Source organism: Vidua chalybeata, chromosome 5, assembly GCF_026979565.1.
Source record: "Vidua chalybeata isolate OUT-0048 chromosome 5, bVidCha1 merged haplotype, whole genome shotgun sequence".
NCBI lineage: Eukaryota > Metazoa > Chordata > Aves > Passeriformes > Viduidae > Vidua > Vidua chalybeata.
Window position 1 is genome coordinate 25,898,573 of NC_071534.1, and position 12,106 is coordinate 25,910,678.

General features: G+C 43.4%; 1 protein-coding gene across 8 annotated transcripts in view; it reads left to right on the forward strand.

Annotated features, from left to right (window-relative positions):
* Positions 1-5,444: 5,444 nt before the first annotated feature.
* The window catches only part of RESF1 (retroelement silencing factor 1), a 29,010-nt gene continuing 22,348 nt past the window's right edge, over positions 5,445-12,106 (forward strand). For 3 of the 8 annotated variants that reach the window (XM_053943012.1, XM_053943011.1, XM_053943020.1), the window contains exon 1: positions 6,473-6,631. The gene's annotated coding sequence lies outside the window, so the exon portion shown is untranslated. Of the gene's footprint in view, positions 5,479-6,046; positions 6,144-6,472; positions 6,632-8,088; positions 8,160-12,106 lie in introns of those variants that run through there. The other 5 variants (XM_053943014.1, XM_053943015.1, XM_053943013.1 and 2 more) reach the window with 4 other exon arrangements.

Genomic DNA, 12,106 nt, shown 5'->3' on the forward strand with positions numbered 1-12,106 from the left:
ATTGCTGGACTGCATCAGCCTTTGAGTACAGCATCCTGACGCCACGTTCCAATAATTAATTCATGGTGGTTATGTGTCATGGACTCCTTTACTTTTGCAGAGTGCTCTCCTGTCCACAGTTCAGCCATGGCACACACCAGGGCTCAGTATACCCAATTCCTGCAGAGTACAAGGTGTAGGTTTCCACAAATCAAGCACACAGAGGGACAAAAAGTTATGTCTTTTACAAAGTAAAATTCACATGAACCCATGCATAATCTTTGCCTACCTAAGGCATATTCTTTAGGGGATGTGATCTTACACAATGCTTGAGTGATTTGGGTGAATCTTATCAGTTAAAAAAAACCAAAGTTCTTCATTAAGCAACTTCTATTGTAAAAGTTGTCTGACAACATAGTTATGTTTACAAAAGGTGAGAAAATTCAGCATGGGGAGCAGCTAACTTGACTCACAGAATGCTGGTCACACCTCACTGTATTCCAGTTCCTGTTTGCACAGGATACTGTGCTAGTATACATACTTTACCAAGGGGAGGCCGTGCCTGACAGTGGAGGAAGGGGTAGGGGTGCCACACCAACAGCACCAGGCTGGGAGGTATGCTCTGACACCTTGGAATCTGGAGAATGCAAAGGTCAAGCATTCCCAAAAGACTAGACACTGGCTGGCAAGGAAACCATAAAGCCTTGGGCAACAAGTAAACCAATACCCAATGAGCATCCCAAGTGCATCTGCTGCAACAGACTCTGGATAGCTCTGCTGTGATGGGGTGTCGTGAAGTGCCTGTGAGGGTGTGGGCATGTGTGCAAGGGTAATTAGAATTGTAACATGATATTGAGTTTGTTTTAATTCAGAAATAAGTTTTAATTCCTTATTTGCACAGGCTCTTGAAACCCATTTGGCATGTTGAAAAGGATATTCAGGTCTGTAGCAGCTGATTTTCAGATGACAGAATCATAGTATATCTCAAGTTGGAAGGGACTCATAAGGATCATCAAATTCAACTCTCGGCCTCTCACAGGATTTTCTAAAACCAAACCATATGACAAAGAGTGTTGCTCTTTGTCAGATGCTCCTTGAATTCAGACAGACTTGTAGCCACAAGCAATTCCTTGGCAAGCTTATTCATTGACTGGACACCCTTTCAGTGAAGAACCTTTTCCTAATGTCAAGTCTGGACCTCCCCTCACACAGCTTTGTTCCATTTCCCATTACTGGTCACCAGAGGGAAGAGATCAGCACCTTCTCCTCCACTGCTCCCTTTGGTGGTGCATTCCTCCCCTCCTCAGGCTGCTCTACAATCTCAGCAATTCTCTTTAGGACTAAGCCTTGAGGTATGACTAAGGCAATGAAACTTCCCTCAATCTTACCAGAAACTCATGCATGACTATGGTGGGAAGGCACTGTCCTTAACAGAAGCTTCTGTTGCCTAACAAAGGACAAGAGATAATCAGCCTGCCCTGACAGCCTTGGAACATTACTTGCCTGAATCATCCTGGAGATTGACAGATGCCTGAAGCCATGTATTTTGCAACCCTGTAAGTAGCAGTCTTAAGTGAGACCCTCAGAGCTCTCCCGGATGTCAGCAGGCTGTGTGTCCCAGCCTCTGAATCTATGAGCCTCTGAGTGGGACACCTCTCAGTGCTGCCATCTCTCACACTTATACCTGGAGGACCATCTCTGAAAGCTGACAAGGGGGTCTGTGTTGATACACCATTCTTCAAGGCTCAGGCTGCTGAGAGATGCAAAGGCATTCCACATGAGTATTTCACTGACCTCTTTGTACATGTTGACTTCTGTCTGTGTGTCTGAGTGTCTGATTTGCTTTAGATACCCTGGAGCAAGTACTGTATGAATAGTGCCAACTTAGATTTATGGTTCAGTTACTTTGCTTATAGCAAACTCTATTGAATAATTTTGTAAGTGTTAAAATTATGATTAAGTGTTCCTAAATCCTTTAGACATAAAACCCTTGAGCAAGCCTGAGGCTAAGTTTGGCAAGGGGATCTGTCCTGAATATTGTGACCCAATGGGAATGTCTCCCTTACTCTTTAGCACTCTCATCCTTTTCTAACCCAAAGTCTGTGATAATTAGTTTAAATATGTTCTGATCCAGTTTTTCTTTATATGCTTTATTCTATGTGGTAGCAAACTTTGCCACTGAACTCTGTTAAGCCACGCTTTCACAAATATATATTAAAACCTCCTTTACTAATAACTTTGGTGATGATTCTTTAAGCAGCCAAAATACTCATTCATGACATCTGCCTCAAGGAAGTTGTAGGCTGCCATGGGGACACCCCTCAGTCTTCTCTTCTCCAAGCTGAAGAAATCAAGTGGCTTCTGCCAATCTTCATAAAGATTACAGCTGAGGCCATTCACCATTTTGGTCACTCTCTAGTAATTTGATGCTACTCTTATACTGAGGTGCCTAAAACTCACATACAACTCTCCCTACAGAGGCGAGGTCGCACCAGTACAGAGTAGAACAGGACAATCACCTCCCTCAAACAGCTCAAAGTGCTGTGCTTGATATCCACCCCAGGATGTGGTTGGCCCTTTTTGCTACCTGGGAACACTATTGACTCATACCCAACTTGCCATCAATCCAAATCACCAGATCTCTTTTCATGGGCCTGTTCTTCAGCCTCACATCCCTGTTAGTAGTGAGGGATGACTCTGGAGTCAACTACATGGACTTTATTTAACAACAAACATGAGGTAGAGAGATAGAAAAAGAACTAGAAAACAGAGAAGAGAGAGGAGGAAAGAGAGAGATACCAAGCAGATTCACCATTCATGGAGTCAGAGGTGTCCCATTGGTCCTTCCTCACCCTGGGCTTCTTGATGGTGGGGTGATTCTCATTCTTTTGGTGGTCCCACTTTTATACAGTCCAAGTTCTGAGTATGGATGGAGGCGTGGTGTTCCTAATTTACATGTGAAGTGAGGTCGAGTGTGCCTTCATTATGGGCAAAAGTGAGGGAAGGCAAGGTCCTCCTGAGAATGCTTCCTCCAAGGTTTTGAGGGGCTTTTGTTGGTCACAGGTACTATCTGTCCATAATATGGGGTGATCTTTGTTTGACCAGTGGTATGTGTATGAGCAGTCGCTTCCTTTCACACAGCTTGTCACAGCAGAAATTTTTGTCTGGATGTATTGACCAGGATGTGCTAACCAGATAAAGCCTCCACCAGGCCTGGAATGGGAGCCTTCCTGTTGCAAATTCCTTCTCTTTTTGTTTATCTTATTGCAAATCCTTCCTTAGCCTTAACAATGTTTCAGATAGGCAACTGTGTTTTTTAACTCCTTCAGTCTCCAATTTGCACATATAACCAGGATTACCCTATCCCAGGTGATGAATCAAGCACTTGCTCTTGATATATTCATAGGTATGGATGATTGGCAAAGCTCTCCAGACAATCTAGATCTCTCAGCAGGACCTCTCTAGAAGTGGGTTGTGGGATTTTGAGGATCTTTGGTGGTCTCAATGCTTTGGTCAACAGTTCATGCCCGCTTCTTGACCTCATCTCGGTGCTTGCACTGTCTTTTGTGTGTGTAGTCTCCATGGACCAGAGCAGGGAAGTGGACCCCAGAAAGGTGCTGCTCTTCCTACATGCAGACTTCCTCTCCTGCCACATGCTGTTCTACTTTGCCCACTTGCACTATAGTGGCTACTGCTGTTTGAGACACAGCAGAACATTAACTCCTTGGTGCCCAGGCTTCTACAGAGACCTAGCCAGGAACAGGACATAATGCTTTACTAGTCCAAAGAAAGGAACAGTGCATTTCAAAGAAGCAGATAACACAATGTAAAAGTAGACACATAAGATGCGAAATGTAGCTGGAACCAGTGGATAAACAGATAATGAGGGATATAGTGGCTTTTGTGGCACAGCCATGTAACAAGAAGCAACAGCACATGCCCTAAGAGAAGGTCAAGACAAGGTCATCTCTAACACTGTGGGCACTTGGTGAGTAGGACCACCAGCAATCCCTTCAGATAACCCTCTACAATCATAAGATGACTTCCAGTAAGAGGCAGATGTATGGAAATTAGTTCTAGGAAAAGTGATGTTTATGTCTTAGCCAGGAAATATACTGTAATCCATGTATGAGCATGGTAGAATAAATGCTTTGTTGTAAAGTGTCATGACACACCTAATTAGAGGAAATACCCTCCAGGTGACTAGCAATGCAATAAAGAATGCCTGCTTTCTAATACTTTGAAACTGATAGAAAATTTCTTAAAAAAAAAAAAAAAAGGACCAGTTTATAAAGTTAATAAAGTTATTGACTGCCTATCATATGTTTCTAGGCCAGCTTGCTCAGCCCAGCAACTTTGGATACCTTATCTGTAGTACCACTTGTTGGTTGCTTTATAAGGAAATTTGTCTGCCACATCCTCACCTGTGCCATTGTTCTTCACATCCTCGGAATGTCGTACTTCAGCATTATCCAGTTATCACCAAAATGCAGGAATAAAACTCCTTAACACCAATTTAGTTTTAAGAAGCAGGCATTACTTCATGATGGTGCAGGATGCACTGGGATAACTCCAGTGAATTTTTATTAGTCTCCAGTTGTATGAGCAAATGACATGGAAAAAACTTATCCTCCATCAATTTTATGTTGATAGGAAAAATATGTGCTAATGTCTTCACAAACAACTTGATGGGTGGGGGTCTTCATGAATGATAGAAGAAATAGGGTGTTATTGTCTCCAGGAATGACTGAAAGAACCAGTCAGGTTCTGTAAGAATGGTATGGGGGCCTTTAGGGGAAATGAATCTTCATGTCTCTATGAGCATCAAGCCAAACAAGTTACAGAACCCAGGGAGTTGGACCCAGGCAGTTTGATTTTCTGAGCTTTAGAGTAATAGGAGAAAGGGGTCTGAACAAAGTCTATTGTGGAACTCAGAAGGCCTGAACTTTAGGGGGAAATGACCATGCATGTTCAAGAGGGAATTTGTAGTAGGTGGTTCAGGAAGTCCATGCTTTCCTAATACTTCAGCCAATGGGGAAAGGAACGTGGCAACATGCGGTCAGGAGTTTAGGATAAAATGAGGCTGTGCCCTCCAAAACCTTGAGAGACACTTCACAGGGGTATTGCCCAGTACACTCTCTCCCTGTATTGGAATAAATTTGCTGGAGCCCTCTCTCTCCTTTACAGACACTGGCTTTTCACAGCATGGCTTTTCCACACAATGTGAATAAGCAGACACTTCTTTATTTTGGTGCCAGGAACACAGGGAATTACTCCTCCAAGCATGTTCTACTCAGTAAACAAAATCCATCAATTTGATATACTTTTCTGCTGGGTCATCGTTACATAAGTTCTTTTACATTTTATGCATAATATGCTTGCTCTTAAATTTAACCTTAACCACGACTCGTTTTGCAAGTTAAATAACTTCATCAATATTCCTACCCTAAGACAATTGGGGCATCTCTACTGATTGGAATCCTTGATATTCCAATGAAGGTAGGAAGGGTAGGGGGTTTCCAAGCAGCATAACTGCTCTGCATGATGGTCTCCAGAGTTTCTTGAATAAAGCATAAGACATCCATTAGCTTCTTGGCGAGGTTTCTGCTGCATATATTAAACACAGCACTCCTGACATTCCTATACCTTATACTTCACAATTTTCTACTTGTAATCATAACTACCTCTTTTACATTATTAAATCGATTATTTTATCAGAATATTTATAACATTCTTCTAACTGAAGTCTCAATTGGTCCTCAGTTCGTGGGGGGAATGTGAAAGGACCACTCTATTTTTCTTAAAAAAATGTGACGCGCTTGGAGCAAGGAGCTGTGGGAGTTCTCTGGAGAGCTGAGAAGGCAGGAAGGGCGCAGAGAAAAGGGGGAGGGAGGAGGGGCTTAGCCTGGAGGGATCCGAGGAGCAGGAGGCTCAATCTATCGCCGCTGGCCGCGGGTGAGCCCAGGGGCACCGCGCTCGCCTCCGCCTGCGGCCCCGACCCCGCACACCCCGCGCCGGGCGGGCAGGACGCGCCGCCCCCGCCCCAGCGCCGCCCCGGAGCTCCCGCCCCGCAGCTCCCGCCCCGCTGCCCGGAGTCAGGGTCTCCTTCCGTCTCCCATCGGGGCCGACAGTCGGGGCTCCGGACGAGTGGCTGGCTGGGCTCGGTGAGGACGTGCGCGGCGGCGAGAAGGAAGGAAGGAAAGGAGGGAGGGAGCGAGCGAGCGAGCGAGCGGGGCGGGGGGCGGCGGGGGCCGTGCCGGCCTGTCTTCTCCTCTCCTCTCCTCCCTTCCTCTCCGGCCGCGGGGTCGGCACCCGGCGGCTGCCAGGAGCCGCTCCCCGGGAGCTGCCGGCCCCTGCGGCGGGCTCGGGGCGGGCGGGCGGAGCCCTTTCCGTGGCCGGGCCGGGGAGTGGGGAGGCCTCGGGGCCGCAGCAGCGAGCGGGGCCGCGCAGCGCCGGGGCGGCCGCGGGGCGCGGTGGGGCGGCGGCGCGGGGGACCCGAGCGGAGCGCGGGGCCCGGCAGCTCGTCCGCTGCTCGTCTCGCTGAACCAATTACCATCAATTAGCGAGAGTCCTGCGGGTGCCTGAACAAGGACAATGCGATGCGCAGGCTCCGGAACACATCCTCCGCCCCGATCACCTTAAGGACGCAGAGGTTTGTTTGCTGTATTTCTCTGCAGGGTATGACAATGCAGGGAGATGCGGTTGAAAGATACTAAAAACCCCCAAAGTACCAAACAAACGAGGAAATCCCTCTTCCCCCCCTCCCCAAAACAAAACTGACAAGAGAAAGTAATCACTGTCAGGGTTAAAGACTGGATGTTTTGAGTGTCCTGTGTTTAAATTCTGCGATGAAAGTCCAGCGTTAGTGATTTTTTTGCTTCAGCCTCTCAGATAGGCATCACAAGATGTGCGGTAAGGAGCCAGTGCTCTGCTTTGTGTAAGAGGCATGCCTGCAGTCGTGTATTGTGGTGGAACTGATAAAACTGTTTATACTATTAAAGAAAAAAGAAAACAACATATTTAAAGAGGTATAGGCTTGCTGTTTCTGCTTTGGGTTGTCTGAGTAGTGTAGCTGATAGAATTAACTTATTTATTCCATCTGCAGAGGCAGATGGAAATGTGAGAAAAAAGTGCAAGTACCCCTGTGTAGCAACTTTCTTCCTGGGCTTTGGAAGATGTGCTTTGTTTGTCCGTGCCATCAATGAAAACCGGAGGCATCAGGTAGAACAGGAGTAGGTTTTCTGCTGGAGCACAGGATGTGTTTCAGAAGCCCATAGAAATGCTGGCAGTTGTTTTCCTAGAAGTTCTTAGGAGACTGACTCAACTCCTTCTAGGAGCTCTGTGGTAACTTTGGGCATTTCCCTGCTCTTAACTAGCCTCCTGGGAGGATTTAAAAATAGAATAAAACAAAACCAGCTCATCGTGACGCCTGGAAAATATTTTCTCCTGAGAAAATATTCATCAGAGAATGATGGGAGTAAAACTTGTTACAAACATCAAAAACTTCTAACTGGGTGCTTATCACCCTGTTCCCTTGAACTAGCCAAGTGATGTCCCAAAACATTCAAACAGATATTCCTGGCAGAGAAAACAGACTTGTGATAATGATTGCTTTTACATTACTGTCTACAAAATTAAATCCTTTACTCTTGATGCCTGTGCCAGCATAAAAGTTCCCCTGGGTCTCAAGGTGCAAAGTCTTGGAAAATTTACTGCGGTGGTTCCCAAGATGTTTACCAGGACCCATTAGTTCAGTGTGTTTGTGTGGCTCACTGCAGTGAGTTGGGAGGCAGAGTTCAAGGATCCAGCTCTCTTTGTAGTTTAAGCTTAAACAGTATTTTTTTCCCAGGAAATATTATATTGTCTGATGTTTTGGCAGAAGACAAAAAACATTACAGCATGCTTTATGTCAAGTCTGTTATGGGGTTTCTTTCTAAATAAAAGCTAAAACTTTCTCCGGTTCATTGGTCTGCTAGATTTTTTAGAAGTTTTATTTTTATTGTTATGGTTCTGATTTCTATTTAAAACACAGGTGCTTTTTTGCTTTTCCCCCTTCCTACTAATCTTCAAAAAAATAGTTGTAAATCATTAAAATACTCTGATTTGCAGGAGGCTGTCCCTCAAACAGACTCTTTAGAAGCCAACGAATTGCTGACTTGGCTTGTTTTCTGCAGGCTAAGGTGTGTTGGTAGGAGACTATTTTTATATATTTCTAAAACTGACACAAATCAGCCTTTCCGAACTGTTTTATTTGCCTTTTTTTTGTTCGGCTTCATTTGCTGCAGCTATGAACAACATATCAGTGGGTTGGGGATGTGAGACTGTCATAGCATTTGTGGTCTTGTAATAATTAACCTGTTAGTTTGATGTTAAACCTTTCTTCTTTGTGTTGAAGATTAACAGTTGTCATACACAGAGCAGTACTCCCCAGCCCCTAATTTAAAAGGCATGGATGAAGACACAGCAAAAGGAGTAAAAGAGGGAGCAGAAAGCCAAGAAGGTGCAGTTCAATTCTCTTGATTCTTAGAGGAGCTCCTCCTTTGCTAAGCATGGCCATGAAAACTTGTGAAAAACCTTAGAGCCTGCTGTTGACTTAAAAGGAAAGAAAAAAGAAAAGCAAGGAAAAATGGTGAAAAATACCCATTTTGGTTTTTAGCATTAGGTAATGCTAATCTTTGCCTTTTTAAGCTGTTAAAGTGCACTGATGAAAGGAGATTGGTGCTGCACAGGAAACTGGAATTCAAAATCTGATATATTACTGGTAATCAGGACATAGGAGACTCTGGTGGTATTGTTGGTATAGGTCATTGCTCCTTTGGTAAAAGCAGCACTTAAAGCTCATGGACTGTTGTCCCTTCTAGGAGCCAAGACCAGTGAGGAGCTCCTGTTCCTCCAGGGAGCACTCCATATCTGTCTGAAGAGACACACAAGATTGCTGAAGTAATCTTTTTTTCTTTTCAAAGTGAAAGTGTGGATGCCATTTTATTGTCTAGTTCGGTTCATCCTGAAGCATCACAAGTGGCAGCATCCGTGCAACTGAAGAGGTAGAAATGGGGAAGAAAATAGGGTTAAGGAAAATACAAACTTACCAACCTGTCTTTGTTACTCTAAGCATTTCTAAGCCATATTCAATACTGTTACATGCAATTTTTCAAAGAACTGTAGTGCTTTCCCATTGCTGACAGGGAATGGATTTTTATCTTTTCACACATTTGATTGCTAGGCGTTACGATAATGTTTCTGACTATAATTTGTCTTTCTGATAAAAACAAGCAATTCAAGCTCTCAGGAGTTTCAAAACTTCATAGGGCAGTGGAAATGTAGGAATTTATACTTGGAGGAATTTCAAGGGAGCTAATTTAATGGAAGGATTGATATTGTAACTTATAACAGGCAGGAAACTTCACCAATCAGAAGATTTTTAAAGACTTTTAAAAAACACTCCTATGATCTTGAATGTAGCGCTATGCCTTCATGCTGGATATAAATGGTCTTCATAAAATGCAAATATGCCAAAGAGCTCTTGTAGTATGTCCTTGTGAAAGATTTCAATGACTGAAATTCAGTTAACTTCTTAATTTGCACTTCAGTCAGTACCTGTACATAGATTGCAAACTTGTCTCCAATGAGTGGTAATTAGGTGTTGTATGATTAGGGAACAATACTTCTAAAAGGGGATATCTACAACTACTGGGGATGTAAGACAGTTCTTTAAATGTGCATTGAAACTTGAAAGGAATTTGGAAATTCCTCAGAGGCGGAAGCATGTTCATGGTTTCTCTGCATTTCACTTGTTTCTGTGAAGTACTGAGGCCTGAACAATAGGCCCTGAGCTGAACTTGACTCTTAATGAACCTTCCAACCAAACATTGTATAATATTTGTATCCACTTATTACTGAAAGATGCATGATTGTTAGTGAAACATGTAGTGTGATAACAATGTATTTTTTCCTTGTTTGGAGGCCAGTCAGGGCCATGAAATCAGATACCTGGCCTTGTTTGGAGGTACATGGTCAAAGCCAAATCCCTTGATTCCTCCTTGAGCCCTGGCCAGGCTTTGGGTGGAACCCAGGAGGAGAATGAAACCAGATGTTCCTGCACGAGAAGATCTGGAAGCTTGTTTATTCACCAGCATAAAAGCTGGACCCTCTCACAGTGAAGACTGAGACCTCACCTGCAGGTGGATGTACCTGAAGAATTTCCCAGTTACCAGGAGTGGCTCTCCAGTCCCTTGCTGTGGCTGGAGCTCCCCAGCTGAAGTGCAGATCTGGATGACAATAAAATATTAGGTGATGTACCTTTCTTAATTACTGTAGGTAATCTTCTGTAGTAGTGATTACGTGCATTGCTTAGTTTATCCTTTTGTAATTCTTTGCTGGTTTAAACTATAGTAAATTACACTTATTTCTTAAAGTTGGTGTTTGTGTCTTTTGTGCTGACCATGTCCACTGGCAGACCAGTGTGATGGTAAATAGAAATTTGCAGTAGAAGTGTAGGGGTGTAGGTATTTTCAAAAAAATGTTGTTCCATCTAAGAAAAGGCAGCTTAGGACTCTGCCTCATCCTTAGCTGACCTTCTTCCATCATAGTAATATTCACAACTAGAAAAGCATGAGCTGTAGATAATACTTATATCTGTGTGCTTCAGTTATATACAGGAACTTTTCTGCAGAGGCAAGGATATTCCTGTATAAAGGAGTCTGATGCTACCATTAGAAAAGCTTTCATCTGTAGGATTTCAAGTGGAATATTTGGTGATGTCAATTCATCTGATGAATCCAGTCCCTGTTATTAATGCCTTTTCCCCACAAATCTTTTATGTTGAAAATTGCTTTCTCAGGCTTACAGCTATTACTCAAAAGTGAACATTTTTTTTCTCATTTATTTCATCAATAAATGCTTGGTTGATACAATGAAGCAATCAAATACAATCTTGAAGATTTAATTTTGTTCTGGACAATGGCATCGCTTTTGCTGGTGTTGGTGTGTTGCTTGGCACCATGGAAAACTAGAATGTTGAAATTCTTTGTGAAAGCATGGCTCCCCCAAATGCCTGGTGTGTCCATAGTGCTTGTAGAAGAGTCACTTTTACATTTTAGAATAACCTCTTGGAGCTCAGTTTTGATGTTGCTTATGACAAACTCAGATTTTTTTTTCTGTATTTAGTGCTTCTGGTTGTTGATATGTGGTGTTTGTCTGCATTAGCTCATTTGTGGTGAGAAGAATTACTTCTTTATTCTTGACCCGTTGACTATGACCGCAGTTCCCATGACGCTTATGACAGTGTTGCTGGGTGCAATTAGTAGCTTTAGGACAGTGGATTGGGACCATTGCCAGATGCCATGGCATGCCTTTTCCTTGATTTTTTGCTTTTTGTACTATCCCCTGAATAATTCCATTCCTAAAGTGGAATTACATAATTGTAATTTCTCAACTGCAGAATTTCTGGGTTCCCACTAAGATTTAAAGCATATTCAGACATTGATGCTCGTTTCGTTGTTTTTCTAAATTTGTTTTGCCATGGATAGGGTCAGAAAAGACACAGACACCAACTTAAGGAGTAAGGGTAATTTAATATAATATGAAACTGCAAAGAATTACAAAAATATAAGATAGGATAAGCATTAACTGGGGGAAGCCACTGTCACCACAGCAAAGGAGTGGAGAACCACTTCTGGTAACTGGGAAATCCTGCAGGTGTTTCCAGCCGCAGGAAACAAGGCTTCTGACTTAGCTGTGAGACAGTCCCATTTTTATTCTGTTAAATAAACAAGCTACCACAACTTCTGGTGTGGGAACATCTGGTTTCTTTCTCCTACTGGGTTTCTTCCAAAGCCTGGCCAGGGCTCAAGGACAAACCATGGGAGTTGTCTTTGATCCTGTACTCCCAACCAAGGCTAGATTTGGCCTTGCCTGGGTTCTAAATACTGAAACCATGTTTTGCCAATGAGCAGATACATATAATATTTGGTTGGAAGGTTCATCTAGAGGTCAACTTTGGCCCAAGGCCTGTTGTGCAGGCCTTAGTACTTCAACATTTCCCTGTTGTTACCATGAGGTGTAATAAATAGAAATCTGCAGCTGTAGTCCTGCATCAAACATCCTTATTGAAACGGAATTTCAAAAT